Below are 23,904 nucleotides of genomic sequence, written 5' to 3'. Positions count from 1 at the left end.
TCAAGGGTCTTCTAACAGCCTCATTTAAGCAATAACCATAATTGAATTAGATCTGTGACTGGTGCAATTTATGTATATATGCACACATAGAAGAATGGAAAATATGTATTTTAATCCCAGAACTCCCACTTCTCATATATTTGAAACTAATGTTAGTCCTGACCTTTCTAAAAATTCAAATACAAAATCTGAATCATGCTGAACAAGGGCAAGAAGCAACGTTTTCATATTATACCAAATTATTAAGCACAGATATCTGCAATTAAAGGAGATGACAACAAAGCTGCAATTGACTAGTCTTAGACTACTGGATAGTAACATGAATGCATAAGGCAGAAGGCTAACAGTTTTGGCCAATTAATTTGGCTCCAAGATAGACAAATCACAGTTTGCCTGTCAGCCTTGTTTAATTAGCGTTTCCTCCAATCTGTACTCATCTTTGACTCTATTCATACCGAGCAGCAGTAATAATCCTCTAAATAAGGTAATTTGAGATAATAATTAGGTTAAGTGTTATCATTATTTACAAACTGTGCAATTCTTACTACTTAGATTTTTCTTTTCTTTAAGAAATTCAATCTCTTAGTATTAATAACAAATTCTCCTATTTTGAATCACTAATACTAAATAAAATACCAAAAAATAATTACTCATTTTGTGATAAAAATAATAAAATACTAAAAAGTGAATGAAAGAAAAATCAACATAAGAGGCAGCAATATGATATTTTATCTGGCAGCGATAAGGAAAGAAAAAGAACCGAAAAGAAAACATTAAAATTAAGAAAATAAAATTTGGACCGCACCCGAAGGCTGCCTACGTACCTCTTAAGGAAGAGGATCAGGTCCACGTAGTTCTCAAATTAATCTCTATTTAAGAACTGAGTACAAAGTACATAGATACTATGCTACTTGTAGAACTCTTCCATGTGATTCAGCCAACTTCCAAACATTAAGCGATCCTGTTCCATCACCGGTGAAAAAAAGACCACCAGGACCTGTCTCGATTGTTCTCACTTCTCCTTTTGAAAAAATCCTGCCCCTCTCGTTGAATCTGAAAAGAAAATGATAATTTTTGTAAGTTAATGCTGAAACTAAAAGATTTGTTAACCACAAGTAGATTACTATTGGTTATTTAGTGTACTTACGATGGTAGATCATAGAGGTAAATAGAATTGTCGTTGCAAGAGCAAAATAAAACCAGTTTGTCTTTTGCGTCATGCATCCCGCAAAAAGCAATGGCACCCTATTACATACAATTTTTTCGTCCATCAGTCAGGTCGTTACAAAGTTAAAAAAAAAAAATCTCATCCAACAAAAGCATAAATAAAAACTATGAAACATATTCCACAAGACCATCTATAAGGTATAACATATGTTTGGTTCAAAGAAATCCAACCCCAAGTTCTGAGAAACAAAAAGTTCATACTTCAAAATGCACAACAACATGCACTTGAAAATTTGGAGATTATTCAACTTACATGCTCCTTCTCATGTGTATAGATGACCTCTACGTTGCCCTCTTCAGTAGAGGCCTAGACTTTTATTGTCCGGTCTAATGAACAAGACAACAAATAGTCATCCCAGCATATAAGGGACATCACAGCATCGGCATGACCATTGAGTGTGTGAATACATTGTAAAGTATCGAGTTCCCACGCCTGGGCAAAAAAAAATATATGAGAGGGGAAACATAAAAACAAAAATATCATTCTCATGCAAAAAAAGAAGTAAAAAGGGAAAATAATAATAATAATAATAATAATAATAATAATAATAATAATAATAAAATCCTATGTACTATTTAGATATCAAATATGGGAAGAGAACATCAAGAATAATCACTATAAGAAACAAAATTGCTTCCAAAAATCACTAGTATGCACCATTAATATACAAATTCAATTAAAAACGAAAAAAAAGTTCTAGAGAGTGTTTAATCCCATGTTTAGCAAGGCGTAGGGCTAAACCACTGCACCAAATGTGTCTCCCCCCCCCCCCCCCCCCAACCCTCCTCTCTATTTCTTCTGTTCAACTCAACTCAACTCAACTCAACTAAGCCTTTATCCCAAAAATTTGGGGTCGGCTATATGGATTCGCTTTTTCCACTCTGAACGATTTTGGGTTAAATCTTCAGAAATGTGTAATGCTTCTAAGTCATGCTGTACTACTCTCCTCCAAGTCAATTTAGGTCTACCCCTTTTCTTCTTTCTATCCTCTAGCCTAATGTGCTCTACTTGTCTAACTGGAGCCTCCGTATGTCTACGCTTCACATGACCAAACCACCTCAATCTCCCTTCTCTCAACTTATCTTCAATTGGCACCACTCCTACCTTTTCTCTAATACTTTCATTACGGACTTTATCTAGTCTAGTATGACCACTCATCCACCTTAACATTCTCATCTCTACAACTCTTATCTTAGATGCATACGACTCTTTCAAAGGCCCAACACTCACTACCATATAGCATAGCGGTCGTATGGTCATGACGATAAAATTTTCCTTTTAATTTATTGGGAATCTTACGATCACATAAAACTCCCGTGGCACGTCTCCACTTCAACCATCCAGCTTTAATCCTATGACTAACATCCTCCTCACATCCCCCATCTACTTGAAGGACTGAGCCTAGATATTTAAAGTGATTACTTTGGGACAGGTGCCACTCCATTCAAACTAACTCCTTCCCTATCACCAGTTTGGCCTTCACTGAACTTGCAATGCATGTATTCTGTTTTCGTTCTACTTAACTTAAAACCCTTTGACTCTAGAGTACTTCTCCAAAGTTCTAGCTTCCTATTGACTCCTTCTCGTGTCTCATCTATCAGAACAATATCATCCGCAAACATCATGCACCAAGGAATACTCTCTTGTATATGTTTCAGTTCATCTAAAACTAATGTAAAAGGTAAGGGCTTATGGTGATCCTTGGTGTAATCCAATTGGGATCGGAAAATCTCTTGTGTCCCCTCCCACTGCGCACAATAGTAGTTGCTCCTTCATACATATCTTTCAATACTTGTATGTACCTAATAGATACCCTCTTTTGTTCTAACGCATTCCATAAGACCTCTCTTGGAACACTATCATAAGCCTTCTCCAAATCAATAAAAACCATGTGTAGATCTTTCTTCCCATCTCTATATTTCTCCATCAAGCTTCTAATGAGAAAGATCGCTTCCATATTTGAACTACCGTGCATGAAACCAAATTGATTTATAGAGATAGAAGTATCATTACGTAGTCGATGATAAACAACTCTATCCCACAACTTAATAGTATGGCTCATGAGTTTAATTACCATATAGTTTGAGCAAATCTGAATGTCTAACTTATTTTTAAAAATAGGTACTAAAATACTATTCATACATTCATCGGGCATTTTCTTTGAGTTTAGAATCTTATTAAATAATTTAGTTAACCATGCCACTCCCATATCTCCCAAATACTTCCACACTTCAATTGGTATTTCATCGGGTCCACAGCTTTACCTACTTTCATTCTCTTAAGTGCTTCCTTTACTTCTAAAGATCTAATCCTTCTAGTATAATTTACATTCTTTTCTATTGTTCTATAATCTATATTCACGCTATTTCCATTTTGACTATTATTAAAGAGATCATTAAAATAATTTCTCCATCTTTCTTTAATGTCCTCATCTTTCACCAACACTTTTCCTTCTTTATCCTTAATGCACCTAACTTGATTGAGATCTTGACATTTCCTTTCTCTACTCCTTGCTAATCTATAAATATCTTTCTCCCATTCTTTAGTTCCAAGTTTCTCATATAACTTTTCAAAGGCCTGTGCTCTTGCTTGGCTAAGCCTTTTGACTCTTTCTTTGCTATCTTGTACTGTTCATATGCCTCATTATTATCACATTTAGGTAATTTCTTATACCATTCCCTTTTTCTCTTCACCGCCTTTTGTACTTCCTCATTCCACCACCATCTCTCTTTTGAGGGTGGTCCATGTCCTTTAGACTCCCCAAGTACTTTTCTAGCTACTTCTCTAATCTTTGATGCCATCTGTATCCACATATCATTGGCCTCCATATCTAGCTTCCATACTTCGGACTCAAGAAGCTCATTTTTGAACTTCACTTGCTTTACTCCTTTGAACTCCCACCACTTTGTTCGAGCTACACTATTTCTTCTGACCTTACTTGAATTGTTCCTAAACTTGACATCCAAGACCACCAACCTATGTTGACTTGTTAAAGCCTCTCCTGGAATGACCTTGCAATCCTTGCATAGAGCTCTATTTGTCTTCCTGGTTAAGAGGAAGTCGATTTGGCTTCTATGTTGCCCACTTTTGAAAGTCACTAAATGTGACTCTCTTTTTATAAAGTAGGTATTTGCTAGTATTAGGTCGTATGCCATAGCAAAATCCAGGATACTTTTTCCCTCCTCATTTCGACTGCCAAAACCAAAACCTCCATGAACATTCTCATAACCTTGCCTATCACTTCCTACATGTCCATTCAAATCTCCACCAATGAAAACATTCTCTTCATTCGGTATGCTTTGCATTAAATCATCTATATCTTCCCAAAACCTTTGTTTACTCTCACTGTCTAGTCCTATTTGTGGGGCATAAGCACTAACTATATTTATTGTTTCTCCGTCTAGTACTAGCTTTACTATTATAATTCTATCTCCTACTCTTTTCCACATTACTCTCTGCATCTTTCAATGTCCTGTCTATGATTATACCCACTCGTTCTTGTTTCTCTCCTTTCCTGTAAACCACAATTTATACCCTGAATTACCCACTTCCTTACTTTTCTCTCCTACCCATTTAGTCTCCTGAATGCAAGCAATATTCACCCTTCTCCTTTCCAAGGTATCCACAAGCTCCATTAATTTTCCTATAAGTGATCCAACATTCCAAGTACCAACCCTGATCCTCCTCCTATCCTGCTCCTTCCTAATTGGTCTCCTTCTATGATATCTTCTATTATTTTCTATGTCTATCTTGTGTTCTGTTCCACTATTTGTTCTATTATCTGTCCTATGGACTAACTTCTTTACCCACACCCGTCCATGATGTGGGAACCCTTGCTCACTTAACACCACACCCGGGCGCCGGCATGGCGCGTCGCTTTCGGTGAACGCCCTACACCCTTGCATATTTATCACTACACCCGGGCTCCGATGTAGCGCGTCGTTAGTAGAGGACGCCCCAACGTTTATATCATTTGAATCCATATCATAGGGTGTGACGAAATTTTTACGCTGGTTGTCACCTACCGCAACCCTCCTCCTTTATCCGGGCTTGGGACCGGCTAAGCGCAAACTACTTAGGCGGAGTTCTCTATTTCTTCTGTTCAACCAAAAAAAAAAAAAAAAAAAAAAAGAATATAGAAATTGATGTAAAATACTAGTATCAAAGCTAAACAGTAAGGTTATAAAAATTACCCTTATTGTACTGTCCATGGAACCAGAGTAAAGCCTATCCCTTCCAATAGTTAAGGATATCACAGCACCAGTATGGCCTTTCAAAGATGTGGCAAGTTCAAAAGGATTTGGGCTTTCTGTACTCCCTTTCCATGCCAAAATGGAACCATCCTACAAACCCAAAAAAGAAAAGGATTGGAATACTTCATTTTTTAAGTTCAATTATGCAGTTATAACAATTAAACACGAACATTCCAACAAATGGTGCCCTACATCAGTGCCTTACAATTAAATTTAAGAAGGGCAAAAACGAATGCATCAACTCTAAACTTCCACATCATGCAACAATTATTAGAAGAAAAAGAAAGAAACTTCTTGTTCCCAGTCCACTTATATTGGTAAAAATGTGAAGCAGCTTAAATTTTAGATGCAATCCACAATTACCTGTGCCCCCGCAAAAAGCGTATCAGAAGAAACAGTCATAGCATAAACTTGCCCAACTGGTCCATTAAGATTATAGTCAGCAGCTGTCTCCATGTTCCACGCCTGCAAAATCACATACAAAACCACCCTAGCTCAAAAGCTAAAACTAACCCAGCTCAATAAGGCACTCCAAGCAAGATATGAGCTAACCTTAACAACATTTGGCAAGCCTACGAATACCCATGGACCTTCACTGATTAAAGACCCAATTTCATCACCAAGATTTATCACCCTTGTGGACTGACCAGTATGACAATCCCAAACATGTACTGTTCCATCACTGCTGCCTGAATAAAGCTTATCAGATCCTGAAGGAAGTGCGACCCCGCAGACAGCCTAGCATAAGAAAACTCATCAATGAAATTCATCCAATCATACACGTTAAGCCATTGTGCACATAATTTTGTCTACATGTAAAAGTAAACACACAATAGATCCTGCATCAAAAACAGAAAAGGAAGAAGAAGAAGAAGAAGTTCAACAAAATGATTACCTCAGTGTGTCCCTTGAGGTTTGCCAGCAGTGAAAACCAATCCCCACGAAACCATGAATGCAAGAACTGGCACCCATCACCTTTAATACAACTGCCGGACATCCAGTAATCACACGCCTTATTTGAGCTCTTGTTAACAGTTTTATCTTCAGAACCATCAGAGCACTTGCTGGACGCTCCTATCTCCTCCATATTTCCCGAATCTGTGCTGGTGCAGGAACTGGAGCTCTCCTCAATACTTTTATATTCAGACACACCACCTCCAGTAGCTGAAGCCAAAGAATTACTAGGATTGGGGCGCTTCCTAGGCAGATGCTTAACATCATGATTGGAACTCTTCTGAACCGTTTTAGCTTCAGATCCTGCCATTGAATTGCTAGGCCGTAGCTAGACCTCCTCATCGACTGTCCCTCCAGTAAAACATTGGATTCCTTAGAGGTTCTACGGTAAACATTAGGAGGTAGTGATTCTCTGTGCATGAACCTACACGGGTTTCTATTACACTTTCCCCGCATCCAGAAGCGACAAACAATGTTGCTATGCGCAGCTCCTCCTCCAAGTCGTCTATGAACGGCCTCAGCTCCCATGCTAAAAGGACAAAACACGATAGCAGAATGAACAAGTTGAACCATTCAATCTTTGGCGATTCAGTTTTCACTGACACGATCAAAACTAAAACCCTAATCGGAGTCAGAGAAAGCATAGCAAAAGATCCCAATATAAAGTTGTTCATCTCTTATTTGCAAATGCTTACGCTTCAGAAATAAACTGATTCACCACAATAAACCTTAATAAAAATGGTAAAGAAAGATCCATCCAGATAAACCACATAATATCCACACACTGATAAGGCAACCAAATCCTCATATCTCTACACTATCAAAATCCACCAATTGTAGTCTGTAACTAGTTATAATCTAGAATCTTGAAATCCAATCGCCGATCCTCCAGCAAAAGCAAGCGAAAATAAAAGAAAATCTAAGAATGAAACCCTAAATATCCACCAAAGACAAGCAAATAAACTGGATTTGATCATCATCGCAACAGATTCCTCGGCGATCATAGCTTCTTGGTGATCCATAAAAGGATGATGATGATAAAGAAACCCTAAAATGATTGGGATGAACAGATTGCAAACCTTATTATGTATAAGAACACAGAAGATCGATCAAGCTTCCGAAGTATTCCTATTGATCGATCGGGAGATCACAAAAGAGAGACCACAACGTGATAGTGAACAGGTAAAACGAAAGATGCGTAGGTATTACGTTTGGAAAAAACGGGCCAAATTTGCGTTTGAGTTTATTTATAATGGACCTCCGCCTAATTCTAATCCAGTTGATTAGGGATTTTTTTATTGCAAGATATCTCTTCTTCAACAATTATCTTCAGAATTAATACTTATCTTATAGATAATATACGAAGAAAAATAATCTTATCTTGTAATTAAAATTCAAAGTAAAAATAAAATATTAAATAATTATAAAAATCAAATTTAAATGATTTTGTATGTAATTTATTTATAAATTTTTAAAATATTTTCATACTTTCTTATTATTAATTTATAGGGACTTTAACTTCTTAATTTTCATTGATTATAGGCTATAAATTTAAAAAAAAAGTATATTAATAAAACTAAAAACATCATATTTTATTAATAATTATCTGAAATAAATAAAAAAAAGTTAAAAATAAAAATAAAAATAAGAGTAATCATCGTCTCATATTTATTTTAAAGGAAGTAATTCCAATTGATTATAGACTATAAAATTAAAAAAAATTATTTAATAAAAATTAAAAACATCTTATTTTATCAATAATTGTCTTTAGAAAATAAGAGGAGATCCTCATCTTATAAATAAAAAAAATAAAAATAAGAGTAAAAATAAAGTAATTAGTTTAAATAATTATAAAAAAATACTAAAATTAAATGATTGCTTATAATTTATTTATAATTTTTTAAAATTTCTTATTATTGTAGTTGAAAGTGGTGTCTGGATTAGAGGTTTGGGATAATTGATAAAAGTTTCAATTACTACTTTAAACTAGTTTCGTGAATATACTCTTTAAGCTTTTGAATTGTTGTATTTTAAAAAGTTGTAAAAGTAGAATTGTTGTTAATTAGTTGTTGCTGTTTCAATATAAAAAGGCACTTTACCCTTTCTCGTTACATATTTCTATATTATTAGGAATGTATGTTACTCATATTTTTATATATTATTTAATTTTTATTTATTTTTTTCAATAATAAAATAAATATGATATAATAAATAAATAGTTATATATTTGTTTGAATAATAGAATAAATAAACATAATAAATTAATAATTATATATTTATTTTAATAATATATATAAACATCAGCTAGACAAAGTTTTACCAAACAATTAATATAAATCAACTATCATCAGCTATCAGCCATTAGCTAATAGAAATAACCATTACTGATCAACTATTACCTGCATCCAATAGTTAAACAAACCAGGCCTAAAGTAAAATGATGTAAGTTTGAAATTAAATTTGTTGAAAGTAAAAAATAATTATATTTAATTACTTATAAATAAATAAATTAAATCATATTCTTTTAAGCTAATGTGGGTGGTGGGGGGTGTGGTGGGGTAGTTTAGGTTTTCCTCTATTTTAAAAGTACAGAAAAATAGAAGGTCTTAATTTCGAGTCTCCTCATCCAACTATTCTTAGATTATTAATGTTTTTTATATTAAATATTTTAATCAAGGTGAAGTATTTTTGTTATTCTGTTATACAAATCAAAATTTTTAAGCAGACTGAATGAAATCGAACAAAACTAGGAAAAAATTGAATTGAATTAAAATGTATCAATTCAATTAGATTTATCAATTTGGGATTCATCTTGGACTTAAATTAGGCTCATTCAAGATCTAATTTTAGTTATATTTCCTATTTTTAATGGCAATTTTAGACTTAATATTTAATTTTTTTTCCTTAAAAAATTGAGCCAAAATAGAGTAGTTTTAAAACAAAAAAATTAAAAAACAGAGTATCATATTCATATATACTAGTTTTTCAAACGGAAAAGTATAAAACCATTTTTCCAATTTTTCAAAATTTAATTAAAATTTAGAAAACATGTTTAAGTTTTCTACTATTTTTTTTCTATAACAAAAGTTCTATTTTATAATTGTTCTCCAAACGGGAAAAAATGGCTTAACCAAAATTGTACTATAGTTTTTATAACTAAATTAATAATTATTTAGAAAAATATTTGTTTACAATAATAAAAATTAATCATATCATTGTAAAAAAATTGAATAGCACATATTAAAATAAGTTTTTAAATATATTTTATAATGATTTTTTTAATTATGAAAAATATGAATTTTTTATTTTTTGAATTAGAAAATTGAATAAACATGTTTTTTTATATTTTCCCTTATTTTTCACAAAAATTTAAAATTTTCTTAAAAAATAAAAAATTATTTTTCACATGTAAACATCCCTTAGAAATTCAAGCTAAATAGCCTCATTCACCATTAAATATTTTATTAAGAAACATAAAAAGCGACAACTTTGTCTTAGTTATGCATGTTGTTAGAATGTGTTATAAATAGTTTGTATGTTAGATATTAGAAAGAGAAAAAATTCCCACATTGTTAAAAATACTAAAAGGGAATAAGTGAAAAGAAAGTTAAATATATAGAATTATATATATTTAAATAAATATATATTATTTTATGATGATACTTGACACATATATGTGTAAAATAAAATAATTATTTTATTTTAATTTTATAATTTAATTACTAATAGATATGTTTGTTAACAAGTAGATATATTTAGTAATAAATAGACAAGTTTATGACACACAAATAATTACAATTGTTAGGAAAGGTGCCATAATAGACGTGTCTGTTATAAACAGATAAATTTATTACGTATAAACAGTCACAATTGCTTAGAGATGTGTCGTAACAGATGTTTTTATTATAAACTGACATGTCTATTATACATAAATAGTCATATCTATTATAACAGATGCAAATTTAAAACAAACAGTCATGTCTATTAGAAATAGATATATGTGTCTGTCGAGAAAGGTGCCATGATTTTTTATTCTTTATAAATATGGATGAGTTGTTTAAATCATATATACTTCTTCTTCTCTTCTTATTTCTCTAAATCTAGTTCATAAAAAGTTCTTAAGGGACTTGTTTCTCTAAATTTAGTTCATAAAAAGTTCTTAAGGGAAATCTTCAGAAGTTGTTGTTTGCAGACTTTTAGCAGAGGTATCCTGGAGGTAACCTTGCAGCAATCTAGTGGGGGCAATTAATATCTTAAAAAATAGTAATTTATCATGCCTCAAAGCCTGTTTTACACCTACTGTCATAACAATTTTAAGGTATTAATAGCTAGGGGCGGCTACGGTTCAGGAACCGCGGGTTATGGTTCTTAAACCATCGATTTAGGTTCAGAGAAATATTGAACCTGAACCGAACCGCTAAGGGACGGTTTTGTAGAAGCGGAAGTATGTAAATTATTAGATTAGAGCATTGAATTTCAAAAATTTCTTCTAGGGTTTTATGCATTATGCCACATCCATTATGTGCCTAATTAATTTCAATGCTCAATTGCATATTAAAACACTTTTAATATGTATTAGGATCTATGTTTGCCATTTAAGATTTTTGAATTAATAAATTAATTCAATTGAACCCTAGTTTGAAAGAAGAAAATGTGCACTAACCTTTTGATGCACTAGTGATATAATTGGCACCTTTAGGAACCACCTAGGACCCCAAATGTTATCCCTCTAGCTTGTCCACACCACGATCACCAATGGGTAGCCCCTAAATCAGCTTCTCAAGCCTTGCCAATCAATTATAATTTAGGTTTTTATCTTTAGAGAGGTTGTAGATTTGTATAAGATACTAGAAATAATTTCTAGCAATTTTAATTCAAAGAAATTTGGGCAATTCTCTTTGAATTGATGAGAAAAAATGAAGAGAAGAGAGAGGGCTAACTGGTGGCAGCACCTATAAAAAAATAAGAGAGTGTGTTTTATTTTTCTTTCTTTTTCCTTTTATAATTAGGTCATCACTTAAAACCCTTGCCACATGTCATTACTATATTGCATCTTAATTTTAATTGACTTAATCACATTAAGTCAAGTGTCAAAGCTACACTTAATCTTGACTTTGATCATTTTACATGATTGGAAGACAAATGGCAAGCTTATATGGTGCCATGTGTCACCATCTCATGGTGCCATATGTCACCCTGTGAAATGATCAAATTACTTTTATATTTTAATTTTGAGTTCTCAACCCAAAATCATTATTTCTCCTCTTCTAATCAATTTATATCAAATATAAATTAATTAATTAATCTCTATTAATTAATTTCTCATAATTCAATTCATATTTAAACACTTTAAATATAAATTTAACTTGTACTATACATCCAATCATGTAAATTTGGTTTCAAGCCATGCTAGGGACTTTGCAATCTTATTGCAAATCAAACATATTTAATTAATCAATTAAACTATTTAATTAATCAATTAAATCACATTTAACTTGGTGATTAACTTGTGTATGTGTGTGACTCACTAGGCTCATCACTAATTGACAATGAGATATGATATCAACTTTTAATATCATCAGAACTCTTTCTTACCATAAATGATTTCTCTAAATCATTTTAGGCACCTCATAGACCATGGTTAACACCTAGCATAGCATGCCATGGCCACCCAATCAGTAATAAGGAATACCTTAAATGAACCTATAATCATATGTTACCATGCACTAGAATCTCTCTGTTATAAAATCCCAATTCGAGCTGGAGTCATGCTTTATGTCAAACCCCATTTGCTATGAATATTATGTTCTCTTTTAATTCCAGTTCTTGATTAATTAGATTTTCTTGTCAGAAACTCTTTTCTGACTAAATCTGTCTGTCCTAGCCAGGAACTTGAAACATCAAGAACAATTAAATGAACATAGGATTTTATCCCTATTTACTTAGGGTAACAGATTCCATCTTGATCAACACCTATCTCCATTTATAACTAGTAGGAGCCAACATATGCCCATATACCCATACACAATACAAGTATGAAAGCAGCATCAAACTCAAACCACCTATATACAAGATAACTGTATTTTCTTAGGTCTAAAGATTATATGCACTGATATGATATATGACAATGCATTGACAAGAGCAAATTCCATGTGTTTGTCTTATGCATCACTAGTTCGGCCTACTTATCATGTATAAGTGCCTATCATATTTGTTATATGGCATGAGACTCACCATTCCATCTTATTTATATCTCATATAAATGCCTTGGGAACAAAAATGATTACAATCTTTCTGGATAAATCATGTCCTTATTGTGAAGTATCCTCGATTGTAAACCAATTTATGATACTTTGTACTAGAAATACTGTTACTCATATTCTTAACAACTTAAGAATACAATTTCTAACAAAATATCAATGAACATTTTCTATTACACATAAATACATTATGTAAACGGAAAAGTGAAATTGCCTTTTATTAATAAAATATGTACAAGATATATACTAAATGATATACTCTATGGCATACTACTAACAAGTTTGAGGGGCAAATCATGAACTGTTGGTCCGGTTCGAGCCCCGATTTGAAACGGTTTAATAGGCGGTTTAGAGAGGTGGTTTGAAGTGGTTCAAGGGGCGGTTTAGGGTGGTTCGAGGGATGGTTTAGGGAGGTTTAATAAAAAAAATGGGAGAAAAAAATTAGTAAAATAAATATTTCAAAAAAAATAAGAAAAGAAGAAAATGACATTATTTGTGTTTATAATAAAAATTAATAAGAAATGTGTAGACTTAATTTAAAAAATTATATAAATGAAAAGAGATTAAATTAATTTTAGTTTAAAAAAAGAAAAAAGAAAGAAAGAAGGGCTTGAATTTAATTTTGTAGAAATTAAGTTGCCTACATATCATCTTGGGGTTTAGAAGAATCAAAGCCTACGTAGTTCTCTTATCTTCTATTTAGAGTTAGATAACCCCCTGACCCTAATCACTTCCACAACTGCTTGATCCCGTTATTGTTCCATCGATTCCTATGTCATATAAATCTTCATTTCCTTCACGTTTGATATCTTATTGCCTTAAGGCTGCCTTAATCCAATCATCCAAACATGTTTGAGCTTCTAATGATTCAGGAACCATATTAGATTGTGTCTCATCTAATATACTACCCCTTACACTAAAAGTTTGTTCAACTGTAACTGTGGAGACTGGTGCTGCTATAATTTGTTTAGTAATTAGTGCAAGGGTGAGGAAAGTATTTATGTGTCAATGCCACTAATCAAGTACTGGAAATTCTTTACCTGCACTAGTATCACCAAACTCGAAAATAGTAGTTAAATAAATGTCAAATTCAGAATTATTACCAAGGGATCCTCTAGGCCTTTTTTGCCTTTGTAATAAAGCACGATCACCCATGCTTACTATGGAGGATGGCTCATTCTGAACTTGACTAGAAGACTGAGATTGGGAAACTAATTGTTGGCTAGAAGAACAAATTTCACTATATAAATCTAAAATTAAAATTTTAATTTCAACAATTATTGCATGAATATCAAAATCAATCTCATTATCAAGATTTAAACATGAATAATAAATGAGATGTAGGATAATAAACACTACTCAATGTATATGTAGCATCATTTAAAACTTTTAAAATATCTAAAAGTTTTGTACAAATGTTCCAATTTTGTGGATATAGTTGAACTTGTGGCACATTATTGCTATAAATGTGCACAATAAATCTATATATCCAAATGACTCATTTAGTAATTCATATATTGAATTCCAACGAGTAGAAACATCTCTTGGAAATCTTTTTGATCTTCTATTATTTATTTTACAAAATTTAGCCAATTCTTTCATAATTTGAGGATGTCCCCATAAAAAAGAAATTTTTTTTTTATTGGAGAAATAAATTCATCAAGGGTTCTTAAACCATCTTGCACGCACAAATTTAAAACATGACATGCACACCTAATATGAAAAAATTTCCCCCAGAAATTGGGTTGGAAAATTTTTTTAAGGTCACTAATTGATGCAAAATTTGCAGCAGCATTACCAATTGAAAAAATTTTATAAACTAATTTATATTCTTCTAAAATATTTTTGATCATCCTATAAATATTATTAGCAGTATGTCTCTCATCAAAAATATGAAATGCAATTATTCTTTTTTGCATGATATAATCATCACTAATCCAATGACATGTTATGCCTATGTATGAATGCATTTGCTAATGATCAAGCCAAATATCACTACAAATAGAAATTTGTGCACTCATATTTAAAAAAACTTCTTGTAATTCTTTTTTTCCTTTTCTAAATAAAGAAAAAACATTGCGTTTTGAAGTATTTCTAGGAATACATTTTGCATTAGGATTTAAAGCATTTTGACAATAATTAATAAAACTAAGTTTTTCACCAAAACTAAATGATAAATGCTTAATACAAATTATTTTTGCTAATTCCTCTTTATTTTTCTAATCAGAATATTGAAATAAAGATTGAGATTTAGAATTTTTATACTCAGATATTTGAGTTTGAGACTTATCATACCGAATTTTGGTCAGATGCTTTTGCTCTAAGTGCCTCTTGAATGTGCCATATCCACCTCCCATTTTGAGCTTGTAGACTTTGCCACAATAGTTGCAAATTATATCAAATGTATTTTCGGATCTTCTTTTTTTTGTAAAGTGGACTTTGAAAATATCAGATGTGATTGTTTTTTTTGCCTCATCTTTCTCAGCTTGTTGATTTTGGCTTTCTTGACTGTGCTGGAATAACTATTAAACTTTAACATCATTATCATCATCGCCAATTTGCTCTATTATGTTGTCTAAATCAACTGTAGTAAGCTCATTTGGATTTGGGTATATTGATTCACCAACCTTACTTTTCCCCTTGCTACTTGATGAACTTCCAAATCCACTACTTGTCATTTTCTCAAAAAAAAAAAAATGGTATGATACTATGATGAAATTTGAAAATAAAAAAAATTGTGTAGAAGATAACAAAAAATAGAAGGTACTAGAAATTTGAAACAAAAAAGTGTAGAAGAAAAAAAAAACTAGAAATTTGAAAATAAAAAAAAATAGTGTAGATATTAAATAAAAAAAAATAGAAGTAGTAGAAATTTTTATGAGCACATAAAAAAATAGAGTAATAGAGAAAATATTAAATTTTAATGATAGTATAAAAAAATAGAGTTATTGAGTAAAATAATAGTATTAAAAATTTTTATGAGTGTATAAAAAAAATAAAGTGTGGAAATTTAGAGAATATTGAGAATTAAAGAGAGATTTGAGAATAATTTTGTAGAGAATTTAAAAGATTTGAGAGAATTTAATAGTTTTGTAAATGAATTAAGGAGGCAAATTGGGGTATTTATAGAGTTTTTATAAATTTTTTATTTTCAAAATTATCTCTAAAAATTAACTATTTTTTTACTGTTATTAGGGACTAAAGAGTAATTTTATAATAAAAATTAAAAAAAATAACGTTAACTATTTTTACAATTTGAAATTAAAAAAATGTAAGCTGTTTAAAGTTGAAAAATAAATAAATGATTAGAATTTTTTTTAAAAAAATAAAGAAACGACCTATGGTTTATGAATGACAATTGCAAAGAGCAGTGGGGGGTATAGGACTGCTAGGCCTAGTTCAAGAGGTAGGACTAGGTCCAGCTTGTAGCCCTGCTGTGTGAAGGTCTAAATCGAACCGCCAATTTGATTCGGTTATAAACTGATTGTTTCAAATCGAATCGAACTGACAGTTTAACAGTTTTACAATATCTTGAACCTGAACCAAACCATGGAGAAACAGTTTAGGTTTGATTTAATAACAGTTTTGATTTTGATCGGTTTTGGTCTCGGTTTAACTGGTCCGGTTTTGGTTCAGTTTCGATTCCGAACCGGACCGTGGCCACCTCTATTAATAGCAATGGAGTCCAAGGCAATTTTTGCAATGAATAAAGAGTTCGTGAAATTGGATCATTTTGAAGGAATAAATTATGTTCACTGGAAAGATAAGATACTATTCTTGCTTACTGCTTTGAAGATCTCTTATATACTTGGTCCAATTCTATCTGCTATTTCACCACCAACACTAAAAGATTCTAAATAAGTGAAAGTAGATTGGAAAAAGTGTGAAGAAGATGAATTATTGTGCATAGATCATATTCTCAATAACTTGTCAGATAGGTTGTATGATTTATTTATCTTTATCAAGTCACCAAATTTGGAATTCGATGGAGTTCAAATACAACACAGAAAAACAGTGTGTGGATAAATTTCTTATCATAAAATATTTTTTGAATTCTAAATGATTGATAATGTGTCTGTTATGGATCAAGTCCAGGAGTTACATAGCCTTGTTTCAAAACTTAGGGATTTGAAAGTGATAGCTATCGTATCATTGCAAGTAGGAGGAATAATAATAAAACTTCCTCCTAGTTGGAATGAATATAGAAGGAAATTACTGCATACCACAAAAGACTTTTCTCTTGAATAGATTCAGAAACACTTGCATATATAAGAAAAAGCAAGAAATTGTGATAACAAATTTATATCAGAATTTGCCACAAAAGTTAATTTTATGCAAGGAAGTCAGAATTTTCAAAAGGAAAATTCTGAAAATAGGAGAAAGTTTTCTGAAGCAGCAGGCAATAGTACTAGTTTTGATAGCAACAACAAATCAAAGAAAGGAAAATCTTGCTAAAATTATGACAAGAAAGGGCATTACAAACGTGAATACAGGTTTCTAAAGAAACATAAGAAAAAAAGATATGAATAATAGTGCTCAGAATTCCAATAAAATAAATATAGTTGAACAAACTATTGAGTTGATTGCATGATATCAGGTTTGCATATTGGAATGATAACATAACTCAATATGGCTGCAATAACCAAGTCTAATGACTGGTGGTATGATTTTGGGGCTATTGTCTATATTTGCAATGACAAGACTCAATTTAAAAATTACGAATTAGTTGTAGATGGGCAGAAAATTCTATGAGCAAGCATGATTCTGCTAAAGTAATGGGAAAAGGAAGTGTTGAATTAAATTTCATTTCTAGAAAGAAACTATTATTAGTAAATGTGCTACATGTGCCAGAAATAAGGAAAAATCTTGTGTCTACTAGTCTGCTGTGTAAGAAAGGTGTTAAGGCTATTCTGGAGTTTGACAAAATAATTGTATCCAGAAATGGACTATTTTGTGGGAAAAAGGTTACTCATGTGATGAAATGTTTAAAGTCAGTATTAATAATTATATGAATATTTTTGCTTATAACTTCTGAGTTATTAGAACTTGTGCATTCTGATATTTACGAATTAAATGCCATGAGAAGCTTGATTCTGCAATTCTGGAATGTGATTTTCAACATAATTGTGCTGATAAGTGTATTTATTCCAAGTTTACAATTGATTTTGGTATGATAATTTGTTTTTATGTTGATGACATGCTTATAATTAGAACAAATGTGAAAGGTGTAAATGATACAAAAAAAGTATCTTATGTTAAAATTTAAAATGAAAGATTTAAAGGAGGTAGATACAACCTTAAGTATCAAAATAAAAGAACATAGTGGGGGGTTTTGCTCTTTGTCTATCTCATTATATTGAGAGAAACAAATACTCCATATGATATTTCTTGCAACTTGACTAAAAATTTTGGTAGAGCAATTGTTGAAATTAGATATGCTAGTACTATTGGTAGCTTAATATATGCTATGCACTACATTAGATTTGATATTGCTTTTTTCAACGTGTAAATTGTCAAGATATTCTAGTAATCCTTGTATGGAATATACTAGTAATCCTTGTATGGAATATTGGGAAGTAGTTTCAAGAGTTTTTAGATATTTAAAAAGAACTACTATGGATTATTGTGTGAAAAATTTCAAATTGTGCTAGAAAGTTATACAGATACTAGTTAGATGTCTAGCGTTAATGATAATAAGTCAATCTCCAGTTGGGTGTTCACCTTAGGTGGAGGTGTTGTTTCTTGGGTATTAATGAAACAAACTTGTATAACTCATTCTACGATAGAATCTGAGTTTATAGCTTTGGCAACTATAGGTAAAGAAGCAGAACGACTAAAGAAACTTGTTTTTGGATATTAAGTAGTAGCCACAACTGATGCCATATATTTCTTTATATTGTGATAGACATAAATATCTTAGATAATTAGTCTCTAATGGTGTTATTACTATTGTTTATATTAAATCTTATAATAATCTAATAGATCATTTAATAAAAGGGCTCTCGAGAGATATGATCACAAGTACATGCGGTGGATTAAGATTAAGAATATTCCATTAAATTTACTAGTGATGGGATCTCTATTTTATAGTGTTATTACTAAACAAAGTTTAAAGATAACAGCAAGTTATTAGTAAATGTTATAATTAAGCACTTAGTGTACTAAGTTAATGGAATGAGAATGAATATTTATATTCTTAATAAAGTTTAATATTGTTACAAAGGAAACTTTACTTATACGAACATAAGAAGTGGTATAACTTCAACAAAAAGTTAGAATAACTTTTGTAAATATTCATGAAAGGAGGAGATAGCACAAGACTATATTAGTGCTAAAATTCTGGTGAACATTTGATTCAAACTAATTGGTTCATATGTGTAGTATTGCTGGTTCTATTTAATATAAATCTAGGTTTAAGCTAATATCACCATGATTTCTTCAGAACTTTGAAAGACCTACACTAAGGAAAAGTTTAAATCGAAAGATATTTTTCATTATGCATAAAACACTGAAATCTAGCATTACAAGCTAAGCAAGGGATTGTTATAAATAACCTGTATGTTAGATAGTAGAGAGAGAGAGAGAGAGAGAGATTTTCTATATTATTAAAATATAAGAAAGGAAAGAAGTGAAAATAAAAGTTAAATATATAGAATTATATATATTTAAATAAATATGTATAATTTTATGATAGCGTTTAGCACGTATGTGTAAAATAAAATAATTATTTTTTTAATTTTATAATTAAATTATTAACATATATGATTGTTAACAAGTAAATGTGTGTATTAATGAATAGATATGTCTATAACACATAAATAGTTACAACATTTAAAATATGTTCATAAATTAAAATAATAAATTTTAGTAATTTATTAGTTACTTAACTCATACATGCAAAGTATTATTTTTGATAACGGTATATATTTTTCTAGGAGAAAGAATTAGGTTTGATCTTCGATTGAGAGTGAGTAGTTTCTATGCCCTCACACTCAGAGGCATAATAATGAGCATTTTGTTAATAATAGGTCTTGACATATACATGTACATGCACATTAGTATATATTTAGAATAAAAGTATGCAGTACCAAACTCATACATGTCTATGGAATATGGATGGCCGAATGAACACCAAACTTACCTCTCTTTCTCAATCAGTAAGGTCAAATGTGGGTGTGAATATGTGTGTGGCTAGTGGCTAAGGAGTCTTAGGGGAGATTTAGGAGAATTAAGGGCAATTGTAGAAAGTGTTTCTGTAAGAAAAGAAAAAGGTGATGGAATAGATGTAAGTTAGGATTTATAGAAGGAAGAAACTAAATAGAAAGTTGATCTTCTCCTCAAAAAAAGAAAAAGATCACCTTCGAAAATTAGTGATTTTCTTTCCCTTTCTTCTCTATATTTTCAACAAAAGGATCTTTAAAATTCATTTTTTCATATATATATTTTAAATAGTATTATTCTCTTCCTAAGTTGGTGTGTGACTACCCAAAAGGTTAAGGTAGTATTTACACTCACTCTCTCTCACTATCTTGACCAAATGGGCCAAGACCCATGACTATTGAGTTCGGCCAAGGCTTTCTTGGCTCTTTAGGAGCCTTGAGAGCCTTACACCTTGGGCCAAGTTACACGGGTTTTAAGCTATTTTTATGGATTTTTATAGTTTTGATCCTTCTAAACCCTAATTCTATCCATTGTCATCTTTTTTTTTTTTTTAATCTAAAGAGGACATGTAGTTAGGATTACAAAACATAGACTTTTACATAGACATAATAAAAATATATGGATTAATAATTTTGAGTTCGTATTTGTTTATCACTTTGTCTTGTTAAACTTAATATTTCATTTTAATAATTTTGAATTATTTTAACATTGCATGCATACTTTTAGGTGATCATACTTTCAAATTTCAACATATTAGTTAATTTAAATATTACTAAAAATGCTAAAAATGTGTTTTTTTTTTCTTGTTATTATCATTACATTGATTAAATCAAACATCTTAGTTTTTACATTGTGTGCTCAAAGCTTCTTAATCCACATTAATTTACAATTCGTTTGGAGAAAGAGATAAAAGAATAAATATGAAGTAGAAACTATTAAGTGATAAGAATTAGTTCAAAGAATTATTTAGTATTTATTTAACATTAAGGTTGGAAGGTCAAAAATGAATTAAAAAAAAGTACTATTTTAAATGCTATTGAAAAAATAATTTGAAAAAAAATTACTTTATTATTTTAATATTCTTATAATTAAAACTTATCAAATTTAATTTTAAATTATTTTTTAATACACTTTAATTAATGTATTTTAAAAAGTATTTTTCTCAATTACAGTTTTAATAATAATGTCAAACAGACTCTTAGTAAAATAAAATTAAAAAAAAAAGAGAGAGAGAGTGTGTGTAATGGGTGGACTTTTTGATTAAGAATGTTATAGTGGTTTTCAAAAATGGTAGAAATTTAAATTTAAATAAATAAATAAATAAATAAATTATCTTTTTAAACTTTATTTTGATTTTTTTAAATTAAGAAAATAAAATTTATTATTTATTAAAAATAATTTTTAAATAAATAATTATTTTATCCTTAATACTTCATATTTTTTTTATTTCTGAAAATTTTTAAATATAAAAATTACTTAATTTTTTTCCCTATTCTTGGATTGAAGAACTTAATATTATCAATTTGATGAGGAAGGACAAGAAAATCACTAGAAAAGGAATGGGATTCTTAATTAGGATAAGTGTTCTTCTTCCTATTTTTACCATTTTATTTAGATTTAGTGTTTATCATTATTATTATTATTATTATTATTTTAGAGATTTTATAAATTTTAGAGACAATTCAAATATAACTGAATTAAATTAGTTATTATTATTATTATATTTATCGTTTTATTTGTGCCCATTACAGTTATTATTTAATTCTTTAACTCTCTCAATCCTAAATATTTACAATTTATTTTAATTTAAATAAAATTTAAAATAATTTAAATTTTGATAATTTTAAAAAATAAAAAACTTAATTAAAGGTGGATCAAATGACTCATATGAGTAGATAAATTGAATAAATTTTAATTTCAATTGAAAAATTAAATTAACATTTTTTTTAAATAAGCAATATTGATTTGGAATGACAATTGATAAAATATAAAAAATTTTCTATATAATAATTTATTAATAAGTTCCAAAAATAATTTGAAACACGTGGTGTTCCAGCCTATTATGCGAATGAAGCTAATCCACGCTTAGATTGAGGGTGAATGTTAAATAAAGTCCTCCAATAATAGCAATTTCAAAATTTGAATTTTTAACCATATAGATAAAATTTGCATAAAATATTTAAAATATTTAAAATCTCATACAAATTAGTGATTATTTTGCTTTTGTATCAATCTTTTATCTTTTCATTAAATACATATAACTAAATAGGATTTTTGAGTTCAATATATTAAATAATTGGGTAATTTATAAGGGCATTTAATTATAACTACAAATCTTTTCATATTTTTAATGTAAAATGATTTAATTATTTAGTTTGACATTGGTTGAGTGGCCGAAGGAATATTATTCACTAGCAAATTCAGATTCGAGTTTTTACTCTCTCAATTTCTTAAAAAAATTAAAATAATTAATTAATTAATTAATTCATAAATTTGAATTTAATATTGATGGCAATCCTTGTTGATTGATTATGTTCGTATTGATATAAAAGTGATACAAATACGATTAAGGATCAATATGTATAAACATGACACAATTAAACACGAACCCAACTTTTTAAATATACATGTTACAATATACAACACAATTAACATTAAGTTATATTGAATTATTTTAACATGATACGATCTATTTAGCACGATTTTAAATGATGCAATATGACTTATTTTATATGTTTTTAATATGATTCAATGCTTTTAACTTTTATAAAATAATATATAACATGAAATTTACATATTAATTTTAATCACACATAAATTTAATAATATATAAAATATAGAATCTAACATTAAACAAACAATATTTTAATATTAAGCTAATTAATATTTTAACAAATAAAAATAAACAACAAATACTTATAAGACAATATAATTTTTAACTTGTAATGTAAATTTCTAAATTATATCCATTTTAATAAAAAAATAAAAATTAATTATAGTAAATCTCTAATGTAATAAATAATTATATTTATATTTATTTGTTATTTGAACATCCTCTACAACATATATCATTGCGAAAAGAAAATGAGGTATTGGTGTCATTTCGGTTGGCCAAGATCATGTGCAGCTTGCCGATCAAAATTGTAATACCCCTAATTTTTAAATTTATTATTTTATGGGTAAATATTAATATTTTATTTTATTTAAATTTTAGAAAATTATTTAAAATTTTTCGAATTTTAGAAATCGGGTTCGATTTTCCGAAAATATAAAACTTTGATGATTTTTAAAAATTAATTTAAAGACCACGTGGCAAAATTAAAAATATATTTAGACTCTATGAATTTTTCAGAGTTTTCTAAAATTTTTTAGGAATTTTTGGGCCTCATTTTCAGTCCCAAAACAGAGTAAAAATTCAAAATTTTGTATCTTGAAAATGACCAGTCGAATCAAACCGAACCGGTTGAATCGGACCGACCTTCTTCTTCTTTTTCCTTTCTCCCCTCGCGTTTCCGTCCCTCTTTCTCTCTCTCCCCCCTCCTCCCCACGCCAGCCAGCCGCCACCCAGCCCTCCTCCCCTCGCCGGCGCACCACCTCAGCTCCTCTCCCTCGCCGGCCGCCTGAAACGTCGGAAAAAGCGCGCAAAAACGACCCACCGCTCAGCGCGTCGTTTCGGCTTCCCGGCTAAAATTCGGCCGATCCAGTCACCTTTTGAGTCGAGTCTTGTGCCAAAACACATCTACACCTCGAGAACTTTTCATAGACACCAAGAACACCAAAATTCATTAAGCGGTTTGCCCAATTTTTGTCCAGGAAATTTTAGCCAATTTTGACTTTTGAGCTAAATTTCTCACAAACTGTGAACTCCACGAGAAAATCAAGAGTACCAGAGCGCTCCACTCGTCGAGAGCTTCGCGGCAATATAAATTTCAAAATTTTCTGATACCGTTTTTCGGTGGTTCCCATGAAGCTTGGTAGTATTTTTTCAAGTACTAAATGAGCTTAGAAAATTTCATAAAAAATATATACTAACCCCCGTGTTGTGGGC

The 23,904-nt window shown here is 30.3% G+C and overlaps 1 pseudogene; it reads right to left on the bottom strand.

Moving 5' to 3' along the window:
* Nucleotides 1-685: 685 nt before the first annotated feature.
* Nucleotides 686-7,692, bottom strand: LOC131168960 (zinc finger CCCH domain-containing protein 48-like; annotated as a pseudogene).
* Nucleotides 7,693-23,904: the final 16,212 nt, after the last annotated feature.

Source organism: Hevea brasiliensis, chromosome 14, assembly GCF_030052815.1.
Source record: "Hevea brasiliensis isolate MT/VB/25A 57/8 chromosome 14, ASM3005281v1, whole genome shotgun sequence".
Classification (NCBI taxonomy): Eukaryota; Viridiplantae; Streptophyta; class Magnoliopsida; order Malpighiales; family Euphorbiaceae; genus Hevea; species Hevea brasiliensis.
This window is presented reverse-complemented; position numbering and strand designations above follow the sequence as displayed.